Below are 12,808 nucleotides of genomic sequence, written 5' to 3' on the forward strand. Positions count from 1 at the left end.
ATACATTTTCAACAAAAGCACCTGTACAAATCATTTTGATATGCAAATGACATGCAATTCTTTATAAAACTCCAGCTGTCTATCCTGGCATATGTTGCACATTCACTGCCTTACTTCACCTGGCATAGATGGCACTAAATTGTATCACCTCAGTAACATAAACCAACCTGTATTAATCATCACATTCAGCTGCATCCATCTGAACCATACTTACTTGCAGAAAGAAAGATTTTTACATAGGAATGCATTTCAAGAATAATTACAACTGCATACATAAAGGCTTGTCTGAAGTGCATCTCTGTTCATTCAGAAATCACTATATGTCAAATATCCATGCTGAAATTATGTTTCAGTTTTTGTATCCTTTATCCCATGGCTTTAATTCCCTGCTGTTGCAACAATATTTTACACTTGTTAAGCCCCGACTGACAATATGACAGATTCAGCATTTTCACCTTCCAAAGTGCAACCCTTAAAAGACATGCCATTAAACAGTCTATTATTGAACATTAGAACCTGTGATAATGGGTAGAGTATCATACATGGTGCAGCTCAATGCCATGTTTCACACCTTTACTGCTATGTGCACCAAGTGGCTCTAGTGTGTCTCCCAAGAAATCCATCTTCTCTTAATAGTGAAAATCCATTTGGCAAGGCTGTGCATCTTTACACAATACCAGTAACATGCTAGATATGAAATAGGCACTAATTCTGAGATATTTTGTAAGCATGACCTAGCCACTCATGGCTTATGAAGGAAAGAATGGTACTAAATTTAGAATACAAAGGTAGGATTTTGAGGAATCCAGGATATTTGTGACACTTCTCGTGAATCACTACATCTCTCAGCTGCTGCGTGGGGGGGGGGGATTATACTAATTCTTAGTATAAATCTGACCCTGGAATAGCTTAGCCAAGACTGTCTTAGCTGATGGGAGGCTGAATTTAGGATGGTAAACCCTACATTTCTGTAAGTATACTGATCCTTAGCCTGTATATGATATGGCAGTAATTACTCCTTATACTTTTGTATATACTTCTTTTCTTTCTGTGCTATACAACTGCAGAGGAGAAAGCTGAAAACCATGATGCACACCAGGAGAGGTTAACTCACCTCAGAGAGGCACAGGGTAAGTATGATTAATTTTATAAAATAAGCCATAAAGTGATTTTTATTCCCTTGAGCACTAACATCTCAAGCAGGCATATCTCATCCCTTATCTCAAACTTGCATGCCTTTCCCAGTAACTTTTGCTGCTTGCATTAGGCAATTAGAATGCCAGCTTTACTGTGTGTAGGTTCAGTACTCAGAAGCAGCATTTTTTAAATGATAATTATTTATAAGATCTTTACAGCAGTCTCTCAGGTAGAACTGCATTATGGTAATTTTAATTATTAATTTAGAATGCATAATTCCAATCCACCATAGTGAAACAAAAGCAGTTGTTTCTTATATCAGAGCTATGTTTATTTGACTCATAAGTATCTTCTATCATATATGGATGTTGCAAAGGCGTGCAATACTAAATTATCATAATTGTTTATGTACTGCAAAACCAAGTTTGTTTAAAATATACAGTACTGTGACATGCCATGTTCATAGGTTCATAGGTTGGTACTAGGCTATCGGCCCTAGGGCCTATGCAAGTATAGCCATAACAATTCCCTGGATATTTCTTCCCACAATATTTACTTCTCTGGACCCCAGTCTAGCAGGGTGACTGACATGGTCCCCAGGGTGAATTTCCTATCTCCCATCCAATCATCAAGGTTCCTTTTGAAGAGGGCCAATGAGGCACTCTGTTTGACATGTATGGGCAGCCTATTCCAGAGTCTATTCCAGAGTCTCTGGGTCAGGAACCTATTCCTCCAGCACGTTTTGTTCATTGGGATGGCAAGATTTAGATCACTGGAGCATGTGGGTATGAGGGATTGGGATTTCTTTAAGTGGAGCATGTCCAACAGCTCAGGGTTTGACATGGCCTTGTATGTTAAGCAGAGATCACTTCTGAGTAGACGATATGCCACAGAGTATAGCTGGAGTTTTTTTAGATGGTCAGCATATGGCATCTGCTTTAGGCTTGTGATTCTTTTAGTGAGGTATTTCTGTGGCCTTTCCAGCTGTTGCAGATGTCTTGTGAGGTACATACCAAACGAGGCATTATACTCTATAATGGATCTAATGAGAGATGAGTACAGTGGGACAATGACCTTCTTTTTTCTGGATGAAAAACCCTTAGTGACTGATGAAGTGTGCCACATAGAAGGAGTTCCTGACTGTTGAGACGATGTGGTTATCAAAAGTGAGTTCACTTCCACCTGTGTCCCTAAGTCTCTCATCACACTTTCTATGTTTAGTGTCCTGCCACCTATGAGGTAATTCATGGGTACATGTTTTTTTCCAAAGGGGATAACTATAGATTTCTTGGCATTAAGCTTGAGCCCATGACTCTGGCACCAGGTATCTGTTTCTGTGAGGCCCTTTTGTAGAATATCCACATCATTTGGGGATTCAATAATGGCTCCCAGTTTGCAGTCATCTGCGAACTTTGTTAGCCAGACTTTCTTAGTGTTGGCCTGTACTCCAGAGAAGTAGATGCCAAACAAGAGTGGTCCCAGGACTGAACCCTGAGGTGCTCCACTTGTCACTTGTCAGGAGCTGGATTTGGAGTCTGCTACTTTTACAGTCTGGGTTTTGTCAGTAAGCCAGTTGGCAACCCATCGAGTGACATAGGGATTTATGCCCAGCTTAGTATGTTCATCTATGATTCTAGAGTGAGGGATGGTTTTGAAGGCCTTGATGAGGTCCAGGTAGGCTGTGTGGACTGCCTTACCCTTGTCCACAGCTCTGGAGACTCATTCAAAGAAGTCAATCAAATTCAGGAGACAGGATCGGCCCTTCACAAACCCAAACTGGGTGGGGTCCAGTGTTTGAAGGTTGCCAATGTCTTTGTTTATAAGTTCCATGATAATGCGTTCCATGCTCTTGCAGATCAGGCTTGTCAGACTGATGGAACGGTAGGTCCTGGGATCCAAGGCAAATCCCCCCTTATGGAGTGGGATAACTGTAGCTGTGTGCCACTCAGTAGGCATGAAGCCTGAGGTGAGGCTATGATTAAACATGACACTTAGGTGAGGTGCCAGTTCATTTTGTAGTTCATGTAGTACACAGCCTGGGATTTCATCTGGTCCCATGGATGCTGTATTCTTAGCTCTGGAGATTGCATTTTCTACCTGTGTGGCAGTGATTACCGGAATTTGGCAATCTTTTGGTTTTGAGATGGGTCCTTTAGGGGGGTAGGGGGGGTGAAGTTGGCATAAATCGATCTGCCAGGATATTGGCAATATCCTTGGGATCAGTATATTTAATGCCATTCTGTTGTAGCTCAGAGCAGATCTGGGCATTGCCATTTAGATTCTTGACATAACTATAGAATGCCTTGTGGTTGTCTTTGGAATCATTGGCAGTTTTATTTTCATAACTAGCTTTTGAGGATTTTATGAGGGATCTCGGCTTCTTACTGAGGCTGGTGAGGGAGTTTTTTGCATCCTGGGATTTTCCTCTTTCCTGCAACAGTTTCTTCCTTCTGTTGTATAGTTTGTTTATAGCAGGGGACCACCAGATTGGCTTCCTTTTTTTGGAGAAGAGCATCTTGGTTCTATTTGGGATGGCATGATTCATGCACAAGTGGATGTGCTCAAACAGTGCCTTAGTGTAGGATTCTGCATTCAAACTTTCAGATCCCATCTGCATGGGTGTCATGAAGTTTGTCACTTCTAACTTCAGTAGCATAAAGTTGTTTTTTTTTTTAAGGAAGTTTCCTTACTGGTGGGTAGGGGTGGGATGTGGATGTCAAGGGTGATTTGCTTATGGTCAGACCTGACCAATAAGGGGGTGACCACTGGTGTGGAGCATCTATCTCCCATGTTGGTAATGCCCAGGTCTAGAATATTGGAGCCCCTGGTGGGACAATGGATTAGTTGATCCAGGGCATTGGAATTTATGAATTCCAAGAACCGTTGGGAAAAGGAGTTGGTACCCGAGTAGTTTTCCCAGTTAATGGCAGGGTAGTTGAAATTACCCAGTATTAAGGAGTTTGGTTGTATCTTAATATTTTCCAGTATGTTTAAAAAGGTGTAGTGAGAATATTGGGGCATGGTGGGGTATCTGTAGCAAGCTACAGTTTGGATTGCAGTCTTACCTAGTGTTAGTTGCACCTGGAGAATTTCAGATGCATTGTGCTGGGCAACTAGCCTGGAGGTGTGAATATCCTTGGTGAATATGGACACTCCTCCACCTTTCCTGTTTCGGTCTTGGTTTTGTGGCTGAAAAGTGTGGTAAGAGTTGTAGCCTGGTATTGCAGGGGTGCTCTTTGGAACCTTGAACCAGGTCTCAGTTACTGCACAGATATCGATGTTCTCCATTTTTAGGAGTGCCTCGAGAGTGTGCATTTTAAGGTTTAGACTTCTAGCATTGAGTAGCATTATCTTCAGATTTTGCATGCTTGTATCTGTTATGGTGGCGGTTTTATCCTTTGAACCCTGCCTAAAAAAAGGCACTATAGGGGTGGCAAGAGCTTTAGCCAGTAACCTGAATCCTAGGGTTGACAGGTGCAGACCATCTCTGACAAAGCATTATGGTTTGTTGATCAGGTCTTCCCAGGCAGACAAATACTTGATCCCCTTTGAATGAAACCAGAAGCTTAGCCAATTGTTTAAGTCAATCATTTTGTCCTTATACTGTGGTATCATTCTGGGCAAAGACAGGATGCTTCTCAGGGCTAGGGTCATACCTGCCTGTGCCACATGATCCATGTCTCTTTTCATGTAGTCCAGGGAGGCACGTCTCAAGTCATTCACTCCAGCATGGACAATGACAGTCGTATTTGTACTTGTTATTGAGTGACTTGAGTACATGCATTATTTGGTGGATCCTGGCACCCGACAGGCAGCTGACTGTAATTTTCCCCTTGTTCAACCTGGTGAGTGGGACATCAGTGTGCCTCACTATAGAGTCACCTATGACTAAAGTGTTGGGTACATTGTCTTGCCTTAGGGGCTGTTGTCAGGTGGCACACTGGTGTTGTGAGCTATGTGTCACTTTGGTTGTGACTGGTGTTTGTTTGTGTTTCAGCTTTGGAGGTTCTTGTTGCTTGGGCAGGTTAATGTTAAGGACCTCCGCATATGTGGGTTTAGTGTTGCTATGTGTGGGTGTTGATGGTGTGGGTTTTGAAGGGCTATGAGTTGCTTGAGGTATAGTGCAGGTGTTAACCTTCTCCTCGTGGCTGTCTAGCACAATCTTGGCCGGAGAGAGCTTTGCTTCCAGTTTGGCTATGTAAGTGCATCTCTCGCAGGTAGTAGTGTTGGGTGGTAGGAGGAGAGGATTGTCTGTGTACATGAGGCAGTTGCCGCATTGCTCCAGTATACCCAGATTCACCAGGTGGACAGGAGAAATCACAGGAAGCCGACCCTTAGACATGCCTGTTTAGGTGCTTTTTTGTAAAGTTTAAGAGCTGTTTTCCCTTACCTTTGCAAGGTACTTTGCAATTATAGGCTGCTTAGTGCCTACAATTAATTTCTCCTTATTGTCAAGGAGAGTTGAGTGCTTGTATCAGTTTTAGGTTCTACAGCAAGTGCTAGTCACAGGGGTTCAGATTTAATGCTACTACTGAGAAACCAGCTAGTTCTAAGAGAAAATTTGAAGAGCACACTTTCTGGCACCTCGAATAGTTTAACTGTAGCCTCGCAGTGCTGCACAATACGAAAAATGTACAAACACAGGTGTTTTTAAGCCAGAAAGTTGAAAGGGATAGAAATCAGCCAAAAAAGGCTAATAACATTACAATTTCAGAGCTGGAAACCACTCCTCTAGCATTAGATAGGCAGTACAATGCTCACCACTCCCACTGATAAGCAGTAGGACTTCCCTCTACCACAGCAAGGTCTGGATAGCTCTGAACACAGAACATAAAGTCCTGAGACAAGCAAAGCCTGGGATATGGACTGGCTAGGAAAGGTGGAAAACAAGCAAACAGGATAGTATTTTTTTTTGAAACAGGCTGAACAATGCAATAATACAACAAATAAACACAGAAAAGGCTAACACACTTAAGTGTGTAGTCCTAAACAGTAAATGCAATTAAAACTCTACAAAATTAGCAATTTAAAACTTTTTAAATGAAGCAAGGCAAGTGCACAACTGAAAAATGATTTAAGAGGCAGTAATACAGCAGAATAAGTAGCTAGTCTACATATACAGAGAAGTCTATATATACAGAAAAGCAGCTAAAACACACAAACAATTCAGATGCAGTGCAACCTAGAGCACTTGAGTTGTAGCAATATTAAGGTAATTACAGTTATAATAATTGTTCTAAAACATACTCTATATTTCCAAAATGTTTGAGAAGCACAGTCAGAACACAAGCAGATTCAGGCAATTTTGTTTTGAAAGGAAAAAGGAGAAACAGAAGGCCTTCTCAGATGTTCTCTCTGTATTAGGTAGAATGAGCTAAAGACGCTAGACTGGGAGGAGTGTCCCAGATCAGATTTACTGTAGGGACAGGCAACTGTAAAGCCACCAAGTATAACAACAAGACACCAACAGGGAGGGTGGGGACCAATATTAAAGCTATTAGCCTACAGACAATGAACACTACAGAAAGCCACAAAATGAAAGTTTTTAAACAGATAAAGGAGCACCGAGACTCTACAGAATGCTTTTAACTGCAAACAAATCAGTTATCCATGCAGATTAGTTAATAGCAATAAAATACACTAAAATCTATGCAGCAGGCAATAAAAAGTGCTATATATAAATTGCTAGAATCAATAATCAGTATAAATAATAAAAAAACAGGATACTTATATATCTCAGCTCAGAGTTGTAGTTAATGTCTCTCCTCCACTCTGCTCAGTGCGTATAGACTGTTTTTGTCTCCTTCCCACCTTTTCTGTTTTTTGGAGGTCATAATTTATTAACAATCTGCTGTTTGCATAACTTGCTGATGAATTTTAATCAACAGCACAGAGAGATACACCAACCACTGAAGCTCAGCCTTCCATACATCCACAGATGGCAGCAAAGGCATCCATCATTTCAGGGTCACAGTCTGTCAGTGTTGCCTCCATAACCCCTGCCATACTGCTCCAAGTGCATCAGGTAGCTGTGCCCTGGCAGCTGGTGCAGTGGTACCATCTCGTAGCAGTAGTAGTATAGGTCATGATTTTACCACCCGGATGGAGCTGACACAGTGAGAATTAGCAAGCCAACCTTATCCTGGCTAGGTATTAATGTTTATTGCAGTTTCCAACCTCCTTATTTGTACCTTTAGCAATCAGTTTTTTGTACAGAGCATGACAAATTAATAAGGATTTAATAAGTAAGACTACACTACAGCACCATGCAGTTGTTCCTACATGTCCCACAAAACATATTGTTGCTATTCCTCTCTTCATCTTTCACTAATTCTCTCTGTTGTCCCTTTCTTCTTCAGTAAGTTGTCAGTGTATTTCAATAGTGTTATAGTAATGTTGTGAAGTAACGATTTCTTTGTGGTATGATGAGCTAATGCTCAAAGGTGTAGAAAGATTTTTGAATAATTTAAAGGGCTCTAATCCAGCCATTAGCTAAGTGTTTTGGTTCACTAATTTAGGTGTACCTGTTGGCTGCATATTGTTGTGAGCCACCATTATCCTTCTTTGGTGATAATCTACTTTATCCCTGCCTCCATGTCACCCTCTGATGTATCTTCTCCCTTCTGTATCATTTATCTTCCACCTCTGCATTTCCACAATGTCTGGTGCCATGAAACATATGCAAAGAAAGCTAAATGGAAGTACACTGCTTATGGCAATATCTTTGGATTCGATCGCCTTCATCTGTATTACACTGTCTCACTTCACACAGCTGTGCTAAGCTATGTTTATTCAGACTAATGCAATTTTAAACAAGATGAAGAGTCGGAAGTATGGATTACAGTGGTCAATAGAGAAATAAAGATGAATACATTCATGTATGGTTCATAGGTTCATAGGTTGCGGGCATCTTCTGTCAAATATGGACTGTCACAATTATGACTTTCTATGTGTTGTGCTAAGATAATATTCAGGCATGAATGTTTTTCTTGGCATATTGAAAATGTTCAAATACATATGGATAACATGTTTCATGATGTTTCTGTCTGACCTCTGTGACTGTAAATGCTAGCTAAACCTTTATTTAACACATCATTATCTTACTGTTACACTTATCTGCCTGCTAACTACTGTGAAGCCTGTCTTATAAAGATCTTTGCACAGAAGTTGCCACAGAGCAACACATAGAACTGTTAATTACCATTGTAAGTTCAACATGTCAAGAAATTAATACACATGCACTAACTCTTTGCAATCAGCAGCACTGTACTGAAAAAGTATGAAATAAAGTCATAGAAGTATAGTTTTCTATTGCACAATGTTTATACATCTGTATTACTTTTGTCAAAAGATGATCATGACAATTCATTCATTTATTATGTCTGCTCTACAGTGTTTACATTTGCACGTTGTTACCTTATTTATTTATTTTTTTATTTATTTAACATTTGTTAACCGGGAAAGTCCGACTTGGAACAAAGCCAATTTTCAGTGGAGGCCCAGGGAGAAATGCTCCAGATGTATGTCTTTGTTACTAGCTTGGTTAACCTTTTCTCACAGAATCCATCACTGTCATTCTGCAGTGCACTTTACCGTGTTTGTCTTGCCAATGCACATCATAGTGCAGGCATAAAACAATACAAGTGTGCAATCGTTCCAACCTGAAGTGACAGCAGTTTTTGATTGATAATTCACTGGTGTGCAACAGTCAATTTGTATGTCAGCCCATTATGTGGAACATGTCAAAGTCCCTTACAGTCACACAATGTACAGTGAGGACAGTAGCTACATATCATTATAGAAGTATGCCATTGCAATCATAGTGATGTTACATTGTCCTGTGCACACATATGCATTTACTGCACAGCCTATAATGCACAGTAACTTTTCTTTCAAGCATTGCTTTTTATAAATATTCCAATGTCCATTTTCACATACAGACTGTCAGTCTTCTACAGTGGCATTTGTGGCTAGTGCATTGCTCTCTAGATTGTATAATCTAGATAGATAGATAGATAGATAGATAGATAGATAGATAGATAGATAGATAGATAGATAGATAGATAGAAGTTTCGATAGCCAATATGGAAGACCTGCATGGTTCAGGGGTAAGTACTAGGCTAGCTGCCCTTTCAGGCCCTTTTAAGCTGAGCCAGCTTCCCTTCAAAGGTGAGGATCAAACCCTGTACCTTGTGTGTGCAAGGTAAACACCTTAGCCATTGTGCCAACCCACAACTTTTGTTCATTTATAGTTTCATAGAATAGTACTAGGCTAATAGCCCCTTGGAGCCATTTTAAGCCTAGCCAATTACCCCATGTGAGAATCAACCCTGTACCTTATATCTGTAAAGTAAACAGCTTAACCATCATGGTGTGTGTGAGACTGTATGTAGCACTTGGTGGTATATCAACTTATCCTGAGAATAATATATTTAATTGCTCTCAAAGCTCCCCCTATCCCAGCATTTAGAAAAACATCATGTATGAAACACACTGAAGAGGTCATCCTGACAAAAGTGCAATCTCTCCTGTTAAAAGTATGACTTCTTCTGTGGCACATGCAACTAGTACAGTTTTCTCTAGATTATGTAACTAGATAGGTAAGAGGCTCAATATCCACTGTGGAAGACTTGTGTGCATGTATGTAATTCTTGTTGCTGTCTCTATTTTCCACAAAGGGAGTGCATTTAAATATGCACATAGCTCCCTTATTCCAACTTTTACTAAAACATCTTATGACGCACACTGATGAGGTCATCCTGACAAAAATGCACTCTATTTCCTTAATAGCCAGACTTCTCCTGTAGCACTTGTGACTAGTACAATGCTTTCCAGATTATGTAGCTAGAGAGGTAGGAGTTTCAATACTAACCATGAAAGACATGTGTGTGTGTGTGTGTGTGTGTGTGTGTGTGTGTGTGTGTGTGTGTGTGTGTGTGTGTGAGGGTGTTTACAGTTAGGTGAGCATGTGCTCAATCAACCTGTACTCTTGATCAAAGTTTTAAAATCTTAGATGAATACACCATTCCATAATCCAACCTTTCAGATCTACAATTTCATTGCAACACAATGGTGTAGCTATGCATGATGTTTACACTGTAATGTTTACAATTGTCTATGCATTATGTAAAGAAAACTTTGTTTTTTAGTCAATACTGTTTCCACAAATGTGTAACTTAATGTTTCAAATAACAGTGTCATGGGTTGAAAAATATCTGTTTAATGTTTTATAGGGAAAGTGATGCAAATATTTGTTTAGTTGGGTAGGGGGAGGATATTTCCACTCTCCACATGCCAGGTGTTTTGGGTAGCATCAGTAGGAGTAGACAATTACATTATATTCTCTGCCTTCCACCCCAGGTTCAAAACAATAATGAGGTCACTGTTTTGCATGTGAACTGAAGCTACATGAATGTCAGGCTTCTCCTGTGGTGCTCACATGTCTTACTTTATTCTCTATAATATATAACTAGATAGGTAGGATGTTCAAGTACAGCAGTGCTTGACTTCTACAAGTGTGACTGCCAATGCAGTGCAGATTGTTTTGCACATGTTTGTAGTGGAAACTTTTACAAGCCCTGATTGACTGTAAATATAATGTTACCAGATACATCTCCTTGGCAGTACACTGCTGATGTCATCCCTTCATAGATGCTGTATGTATCAGTTAGTCATTATTCACCTGATGTGCTGGCTGCTGATAATGTGCTGTATAGATGGTATAAGTGGAGAGATAGGAGGTTTGATTGCTTCAATAATGTGACAGTTATTACTGTTATATACCATTGCCCACCTCACAGCCACATTTATGTGTCCTTCTAATTATGAGGTTGAATTACAATAGCATGCTGTGACACTAGTAAATGTTAGTATCACCAGGGAAAATAAGTTTCTGCACACACAATGATTACATACTTTTAACACACCTGCAATATGCCACATTTGGAGTACATATTCTTCTGTGCTGCATGACTATGATAGTATGCCTTGTTTGCACATTGTGTTACTGTGTATGTAGGTTGTTGTAGTCCAGCTGTGAGAGTGTCTTTCACCCTCATACTGTGTATATTATTCTGCAAATATGATGTGTAGCTGTATAGTATTATTGTGTGCTTTGGACACTTTTTAACATAAACAACCAGCTAATAAACAGTGGAGATATCATACATTTAACTGTGCATTGCCTCAGTTGTACCTGATTATGGTCATGTGGCACTTGCAATTCAGGCAATCAATGATGTTTGGGTTATAATCTTGGGTAGTTATTTGAAATCCATTCATTACAGCTCAGACTACATTGTTTCCATGTTATTGTGACTGTACATACCATTAACACTGTTGTTGAGCATACTTGCTTTGTACACATAAAAATGTTGATCTCTCTTACAAAAATCTAGGACAATTTGTCACATAGTAATGCTTTTATTCAGGCTAATGATGGCATTTACTTTCATATTTCTTACATTACATGCATAGGAAATATTATCAACTATCACGAGGGAATGAGACCACATGCCATCTGTTGTTGACGTACTAAACCAATTACAGGCACACATATCCCTTGCAGAAATAATGTGATGCAATACCTTCACATAACCACATATGTCACAGCTGTACTGATATTTCTACTGTGGTACATTCATCCTGTCAAATAGCATGTATTGTCTGCTGTCAGATGCTCATGTGCTCAGCATTCACATTCAGTACCTGCTAACATTGCTGGGCCTTATACTGTAATGCATAAATGACATGTACTACAGTTATAATTTATCCATTTGCAGTGTGAGGGTCTTCCTTGATCCCTTTCATCTCAGAGAGTGTGTACCACACATAGATATTGTATGATTTAATAAGTTAGCACAGGTGTATTGTTATACTACTTGTAAGACTTGCGCTGTGGTGCTTGTGGTTCATCCACATCATTAGTCAATAGAGTCACATCACTTGCTATTCAATTCCTGGAAGGGGCATGATTATATGGATGTACTGACATTACATAATCACCATTGTATCTAATTAGAGTTATCCATTTTTATGTTGATAATGATATATCATCACAGGTTATGATTGCATGGCAGTGAAATGTTTATTCAGGGCATGTCATAATGTGAGTGCTCCTGTGGTATGTACATTGACTACACAGATAGACTGTGGTTTAATTCTTGTCAAAGAAGCAAGCACATTGTAATGCTCAGTGATGTGTGGACAGCAGCATGTGTAGCTTGTTTCTAGCATTGTGAATAAATCAGATTGCTCATGTTATATTCATACCTCTTGTGTTAACACACACACATTCAATTTAGTTATTTGTGACAGTTTCCATCCCTATCAGATGTGGCACATGCTGTCAATACAGGGTCTGGATAGAGCCTTCTATAACAGGCAATGGTTTGACTCTTAACATTTGTCTGTCAGACAACAGTGGCTTACACATACCCAAAGTAGCAGCCTATTCAGACATTTTCATACTAGGTATGAAATGTATGTGGTATAATAATGTTATATGCTATTCAAGGGTTTTCTTCCTTATGTGACTGATATGCATATGTCTGTGGTGACCATGATTGTTCTCCATCTCTTTGACATCTGTTCAGGTGTGTGTTCTAAGTTGACATGATGCCGATGTTTCTTTGGTCATTCCTTGCTCATATGCATTACCTATTCACAAGAT

Source organism: Protopterus annectens, chromosome 1.part1 (assembly GCF_019279795.1).
Source record: "Protopterus annectens isolate FY-2018-M chromosome 1.part1, PAN1.0, whole genome shotgun sequence".
Taxonomy (NCBI): domain Eukaryota; kingdom Metazoa; phylum Chordata; order Ceratodontiformes; family Protopteridae; genus Protopterus; species Protopterus annectens.